Source organism: Argiope bruennichi, chromosome 11 (genome assembly GCF_947563725.1).
Source record: "Argiope bruennichi chromosome 11, qqArgBrue1.1, whole genome shotgun sequence".
Taxonomy (NCBI): domain Eukaryota; kingdom Metazoa; phylum Arthropoda; class Arachnida; order Araneae; family Araneidae; genus Argiope; species Argiope bruennichi.
The window spans coordinates 66,493,093-66,501,348 of record NC_079161.1 but is presented as its reverse complement, the minus strand read 5'-3'; the positions used below and the strand labels follow the sequence as shown (position 1 = coordinate 66,501,348).

The following is an 8,256-nucleotide window of genomic DNA, read 5'->3' as shown; positions in this document are numbered from 1 at the left end:
ACGCACTTGAAAAAGCTGTTCCCATTGGAATTCCTTTTTCTTGTTTATAAAAATTTATTCCGTTAAAAACATAGTTTTCTTTAATATTAAATTTACATAACTCTAACCAATTAGTTTTTGTAATAATATCTCTATTTAAATATTCTTCATATATATTAGTACAGACATCTATTAACTTTTCATGAGGTAGATTAGTGTATAAATTTTCAAAATCATAAGTATTAAGCTTATTAATATTGTTATATTTTAGAAAGTCCAAAATATCTTTGTTACTATTGATAATAAAATTATCTTCCTCTTTAATTTTGTTTAGGACAATTTTTAAGTATTTAAAGAAATGTTTTCCCGTATAGTAATTGTAACTGCCTGTGCTACAAGTTACGAATCTAAAATTTATTGGTTTTTTTATGAAATTTTATTGTTGGGAAGAGGTAAGGGTAGTTTAAAGAGCAAGTTTTTATTTTAATTTTTTTAGCGAAAGCTAGCATCCTTTTATCCAATTATTTTTTTCCCGGTGTTAATTAATTTGTAAGTTGAATTAGAGTTATATTCATTAGTTAGAAGTTTTTTATAATAATATTTACAAATTAAACCGAAATTATTTGCCGATTTATCTATTACTGTAATAACAAACCTCTCTTTTAAATTTTTTATTTCTTTTTTCAAAGCTTTGTTGAAATAAATTCCTCGTTCTTTAGTTCTAACGTTGTCTGCATTAAATTTTGTTTTAATGTCTTCTAAAATCCTTACTTTCCATTCTCTGAAACTTTCTGGAGGCCAATGGTATTTCCTAGATAATTTGGAAATAAAAATATCCATATCTTGTCCGATAGAAATTAAGATTTTTTTAATGTTAACTTTTTCTCTTAATCTAAATTTCGTGCCCCTTTCCATTAAATCTCTTAAAGAGTTAGAATCTATAATTTTTAAATTCCCTGTTATAATATGTCCTTTGTCAGCATCTATATAATCTTTATAAATATCTTTATTACAATTACAGTCTGTCTTGTCTATCTTATTTAAATTTTTGCTATAGTAATTATAGTTACAGATTCTTTTTCTTAAAGTTGCTGAATAACTAAATGCTATTGAAGCTATTGCATTATCCTTTAAAGGAAAAAATTCTTTATTGTTGTGCATAACTTTAGGTAACTTTAGGTTTTCGAAGCAAATATCCAAAAATCTCACTACACAGTATTCTTTATTTAAATTACTTTTAGTTTTAAATAGTAAATCGTTTTTTCCTATATTAAGCTTGAATTTGATAAGATCTAGAATTATGAATTTAGTGAATGAATTTTCAAACTTTAAATCTTCAAATTTGTTATTAATAAACCATCTAATTTTATTTTTCCTAAAGCCAAATAGATATTTCTTAATTTTAAGAATATTTTCATTATTATGTTCCAAATTACACAAATTTTGAAATTCCTCAGTTACTATATCATAATTGCCGCCTCTACCTTTTCCTCTCTTAAATCTTTTACTTTTGTTTTCATCATCTAGAAAGTCTTTAAAGATGTTAAGTTTGTTATAAATACAAATGTTATCCAAATCCTCGTAACCTTCTCCATTTAATTTACTATTGAGTCCATAAGGAAACAAAGTTTTTAAATTACATATATAAATATTTTCCAAGTCTAATCTTTTATTTAAATCAATAATATTATCTTCCAGAATGTAAATATTAATGTTATCAAAATTATGACATTGGAAGTGTAGTAGCTCATAATCAAAAGACTCATTTTTACTAAAGTTTTTAATGGCAGATCTGTGGCCATTTACTCGTTTATTTAGTTCAGTACTGGTTTGCCCTATGTAATTCAAATTACATTCTTTGCAATTTAATAAATAAATAAGATTTTTATTTTTACAGAACAATTCTAGATTTGAAATTTCGTTATTAATTTGTTCTTTATTAGCAAGTGGACAAGTCTTACATTTTTTGTTATTACAAATTCGATATTTTTTAGTATTTTTAAATTTTTTTAAACGAAACAGTTGTGCAAGTAACTTTTGTCCATGAGATTTTTCAGTGCTACAACAAAAGAATTTTATATAGAGAGATTATTGAGGATTAATAAACTAATTTTACAATAATAAATTAAACTTTGAAAATTATTAGTGTGTATATTCTATAAATTTTAAAACTGATTAAGTAGATTCAATTTCATACAACTAGTTTCGCTCTCAAGAACGTCAGTGAATTAATATGACGAAAAAATAATAGTAGCAAAATACATTTGTATATATATATATATATATATATAGACGCTAAGCAAAGTTGGCGGTGTGCCAAACAGAAAAATACATCCAATACTCAGAACATAGTTTTGTTTTTAAGTTAATTTAAAAAGCAATCACCGTAAAGGAATAATAGCTAGGTTTTCCCAAGTTTATTGGTTCAGAACACAAGGCTTCAATTTTCGATTATTTATTCAGTTCGCTCTATAGCCTTTCCAATTTTATTTATTCTTGCCGAACACTTTAATTTGACATTCCGCAGCCGTATATTACACGCATCAAAACCGCTAAAACTTTAGTCTGAAAGCGTGAACTATATTATTTTCTCACTATTTTTATTCACTTTTATTGCTGAAAATACGTTTCCATCAGGTTTTACCAGTGCTGTTCCTCCTGTTGATTTGAATATAATTTGTTTGTCGACATAAATTTTCTAAGAATTCTCGGATTTGCTGCGAAAGAATTCTTTAAACATAGTATTTAACCGGATAGATTTTCAGAACAGATTTCTGTTGAAACTGTAGCGCAGTTATTTATGTACAGCTCATAAAGATCGGTTATTACTAGGGATTATATTTCTGGAATGATTAACACAGATTATACTTCTAATTAAAATGAAGCGAAACTATATCATGTCGACAAATTTTTTATTCCAAAAACAAGCAACTGGTATTGCCAGTTTTAAAAGGACAAACTTGCAAAAACAATGATAATAATATAAAGATATAGCTGCTACAAAACCATAATGATAACTACCAGTCGTGACCTATAATAAGCTCGGGAAGAAAAATAATGAAAGAGAAAAAAAGCACTCACCTGGATGAGTTTTAATAGAATTTAGCAAAACTAAATGAAAAAAAAAATCATTTCATAATTTTTTTTTAAATAATAGTACCAGGTAAATTTATTTTATACGTGATAAATTAATTCTTTATTTTCTTGTCTTTTCCCCTTTATATATTTCATATCAAAAATAAAAATCGAACATTAATGGGTTATATATGAGAAAAATACGGTTGTCCACTCTAATTATGGCCCTAAGCTATTCTAAACGATCAAGAATAGTACGCCTAGATTCAAAATAAGAAAAACGCTGAAATTGCGTAAAAAAAAATATTTTTCATAGTAAATCAATGTATATACTCCTTAAAAAAAACACTAAATCTAAGCTTTTAAACTATATGTTGGTCCTAGTATTCATAACTAGTAAAATATTGTTGATAATGGTACTATGAAGTGAATTGTTGAATTCGAAGGTTTTATGGAGATTTGGTATTTATGATCTCCATATTAAATATTAAATGCACATCTCCATATCAAAGCCTCTTAAAATGTACTTCACAGTGAAGATTTAACTTGTTGAAGAAAATTAGGTTTCCATCGTTTTAAATACAAAAATATTTATTTAAACATGACTCCGGAAAACATCGAGGGTGCACAGAGAATAAAAATAAAATATAAACGAATCGGCAGAAAGTTAAAAAAAATGATCTGCGTCAAAATTACAGTTAATCTGATGCTTAAGTAGAGATAATAATATAGTTAACATTGAAAAATTGGAGAATAAAAATTATACAGTGAAACAGTGCGTTCTTCTTCAATTATTTTGTTGTCAATCTATTACAGTTTTAACAACCGAGCATTGGTCGTACTGGTGGAAAAAAATAGTAATATCCATTTCAGATTTTAATAAAAATAAATTTTAATCTTTATTAGAATGTTTAATTGATATAAAATAATTTAATTTGAGCGATTTCTTCAATATTGCAGATCGATTCCATAAAAGTAGTTCAGTTTCTCAGAGGAAACATGTTGGTGCGGTGGGGCATCAAGTTTTAGGTAAGTCGTTACTTTTTCTTCTTCTTGTCTTTCATTTCTTCATAAGATGTTTCGCATTGCAGCTTTCTGAATCCGTCAGGACTTTATTATCGTTAATATGAAGTTTTTCGGAGAATCTTTGGGAAATTTGTTGGTTTGATGAGAAACAAACAAACAAACAAAACTCCTATTTTGCGACCAACGTTGAAATCGTATTATTATTTTAGTTTAAGTATTTTTAGGATGGCAACTTTAGTTATAAAATGTTATCTCATTTCTCTGATGGAAAGTTGCCGTTGAATTCTAAAATGTAATAAATCACAGGAAAAAAGAAATAGAGGTTTCACTCTTATAGACACTAATGGAAACTCGTTTAACATGGAAATCCACATAGACTGTGGCGCCACTCGTCGTAGCGACCAAAACGAAAAGGAAGTACGTCTCTCTGACGAAGCGGAAATAGCTGATATTTCATGTCATGACATGACAACTATGCTAAAAAAAAGCTTTTTTTCCCAACAAATATTATAAAATTCAGGAAAATTTAATTTCTCACTATCTGTTTTCAATACTCCTGTTCAAACAATGCACTTCTAATCTTGCATTTTTATCAATTTGTGTTCCTTTCTGACTTCATTGTTGCATTATATCAAATTTCTTAATAGTAAATTTGGAATATAAATTAATATATAAAATTAATGTAATCATATTTTTGTAATGCAGCAATAAGACTTAGGACTTTAAGACTAAGACGTACAACTTGAGAAATTTAATGTAATCTGACATAATATTTATTCTTTTTCAAAATAAAAATCTTTGAGATCACATTTTTTTATAACTACATAGCATTTTAAGTTTTACTGAATAAGGTAGTAACATACTGGCACTCAGATTATTATTTAACTTCAACAGTAATTTGTTTTTAATACATTTTTAATGAGTCTTATTTAAATTAAAAAGAGTTTTAATTTAAATAAATTCACTACTTTCTCCAAACTTGCATGCATCTTTTTAACTGATTTGTAGCATGCTATATTCAAAATAATGCCAACACTCGATTGAAATAATCAAAATAATGTCAAATAATTTTATTGAACAATTAACAAAGCAATAAAAATAAATATTTCTAATGCATAATGAAAATTTTATGAAGCAAAATCGTTTGTAAAGTCCATGCATTCAATTAAAATTTTTTGTTAAATACAGATTAAAGCTTTACATATGAAAGTTGCGGAGGAAAGGTTCATTGTTCTTAAATTTCAGCAAATGCAAATTCAAGACAGCTGCAACTGAGTGATTCAATTCCTAAAAACATAAACAAATTTCGATTAGGATCAAATTATGCAGAAGTCAGTTTCTTTTTTAAATAAATATCACTTAAAAATTCCCTTATTTAAGTATTACGAATAAATAAGACATTTGAATTATTGTTATTCCATGAATGTGAAGAATGGTTTATGAAATGAAAATACGAAGAACGATCTATTTTATTTTTAAACAATTTTATTTAATCTATTTTTAGAAATGGAAAATAGATTAAAATAAATCTTACTCTTAGACAATTTGAAATAAATTTTCATAAGAGTTTTTTTAATTTTGCATACTTGTTCACTTTGCAATAATGACAATGCACTATTTTAACATTGACAGAGCTTAGTTTCAATTGACTATTTTTGATTCTTACATGTCAAACCAACTGGTAAATTATTCTAAAAATTAATTTATAGTATTTACTATAAAGGATTATAAATTAATAAATAAATTCACTTATAAAAATTTATGAAAACAAAATGCCCCTTTTACTGAAGATGACAAGTTTTAGTAATTTGAAAATAAAGTATTATATGGATTTTTTTTATCTTCTGCATCAGAATAAAAATAATCGAATATAAGTACTTTATTAAAACCAATGAAAATATCAATGCTAAAAATATTCATTTCACATGATGAAAACTAAAAAAATATATATTATAAAAGTAATAATAATAAGGATAAATTAAAATGTATAATTATTTCTTACCAGAAAGAAAGTTTTATACTCTTTAAGCAAAAACGAAATGTATGTCTAAAATTCATTTTTTCGAAATTTTCTTTATTCTAAAATATAAATGAATAAAAATGTAATTCTTTTTAAACATAGTTGCTCGTATCTGAAGATATCCTAAATAATACTCACAGAGAAATTCCTAAATAGAACATTTTGGTTTCCTTTTTCTTAACGGCTTTTTCATATGCCTAAGATTAACATCCATCTATAACATCTTTCTTTTTCTGAAAAAACAAGCCAAAAGAGTACACAGAGAAAAAAAATAGTAGTAAAACAAACAAATTTAAGGGGGAAAATAATAGGGAAATTTAGATTAAATAATATTAAAATACCAATTAATGTACAAAATACATAATATTATGCTTACCACGTCTCGTCTTAACCGTACAGAACTAGGCTTAGCACGAACAACATGGCGGCGATGATTCCGGTTCGTAGTTTTGAAAACTGCGATTGGGGCACTGCGGTCGTTTATCAAACTAATAAACATTAAGTCGATTGCAAACGACCGGTGGACCACTTAGACATTTTAAGTTGACCGCGTTTACTAAGACCTAAGATGCGCATACAAAAAGAAACCAATTGTTACATTCTTGCGGTACCCATTTGGCAATCCTGATGTGGAAGCAATAACTGAAAATATAAATTATATATTCATTTACTTCTTAAGGAAAACATTAAAATTATTTCTTTTAAAAGGAAATAATTTTAAAAGCACCTAGTTCAGAGTCTAAGAATAACTTTTGGAATCTAATGGACGAAGTCAAATATTTTAATTTTCAAAAAGTTCCATATTATTTAACACCGTTCTTTTGCTTTATCTACCTGTATGAATCTGCATTTTCAACGATGAATATAATTAAAACAACCATATCGTTCCCGTCTCACAGACGATCACTTAGAATCCAGTGCAAGATTAGCAGTTAGTAATTATATACCGAGATATTCAAGATTGGCAGATAGTATGCAGGCTAAGATTGACTAACTACAACTACGAGAACTAACTTTAGATGAAAATGATTTATTTTCTAATGTATTTTGAATTGTTTGATATTAAATGCGTCATTTGATATTATTATATTTGGGGCTATTATTATTATTTTTGCATCGTGCTATTATTATATTTATAGTAATGTAGGTAAGAACTAATTCCGTATTTATTATTAAGTTGTAATAAATATTGTAGACCCTTTTTTCTAGCCCACCACACATACGCCACTGGGTGGACCTCAGCACCTTAAAAAAAATTAGAAGTAGCCCGTACCCTTACCTTGGAAAAGTCTGCTCACCCCTGTCCTAAATGAAACCTCTTATTCGCTGTATAATAAATTAGATTGAATATCTTTCGGTTGGATTTTTTTTAATTAAAAAGCACAAATTTTAAAAGTACACGTTCATTCTCATTAGGCGGCAGCTTTAACACTATTTTTTAGTGTCCATGACAGGATATATGTAAAAAATTTAAATGTTTCAAGTTTGAAAAAGAAGATTTGAAATATGTTGTGTCTGGAATTGAAAATGTATCAGCAAGTATTACAACAGCAAGATTAAAGGATGTTATTTTTAACAGTAATGGATGCAAGTAAGATTCAGAATTTCTTCAAGGTCTTTTAGTATTAAGTGTTGTTTCAGAATGAAAATTACAAGAAGAAGCTGATAAAGAAGGTAAAAAAGAATTTGAGAGACTGAAAGTTGAAGCTGAAAACGAAATAGAATTGTCAAGAATACAATTTCAAAATACATGCGAGTCATCATTTTCTTCTAATTCTGCTGTTGATTTAAATAATTCTAAGAGAATGTTTATGCTGGCTAGACTAGAATTTAAACAATTGGTTAATAATATGAAAGCTTGACTCCCATTTTGGAGTCAGTTTGACACATACGCATTGACGAGGATATCGCGCCAAAAGACAAATTTCAATATTTAATTCAAGCAACAGTTTTTGGTTCTCGTGCGAGGAAAGTAGTTGAAAATTTTCCGCCAATTATCAAAAGGCTATTTATTGAATATACAATCGCGCTTTCGTAGAGGAGATATTTTAGTACAGATATATGTTAGAGAGTTGCTAAAATTAATTATTTGTGCCAAACTAAGGAGAAGTTTTAATTAACTTCGTTTAATCATAAGCTTGAGTCTTATTTACGTG

At 27.1% G+C, this 8,256-nt stretch overlaps 1 long non-coding RNA gene across 1 annotated transcript; it reads right to left on the bottom strand.

Annotated features, from left to right (window-relative positions):
* Window positions 1–5,240: 5,240 nt before the first annotated feature.
* On the bottom strand, window positions 5,241–6,326 carry LOC129956473 (uncharacterized). The gene is made up of 3 exons (XR_008782698.1): window positions 6,239–6,326; window positions 6,083–6,159; window positions 5,241–5,367 (listed from the first exon to the last, which is right to left on the bottom strand). It is a non-coding gene; the product is annotated as an uncharacterized LOC129956473 (long non-coding RNA).
* Between the last annotated feature and the right edge of the window lie 1,930 nt (window positions 6,327–8,256).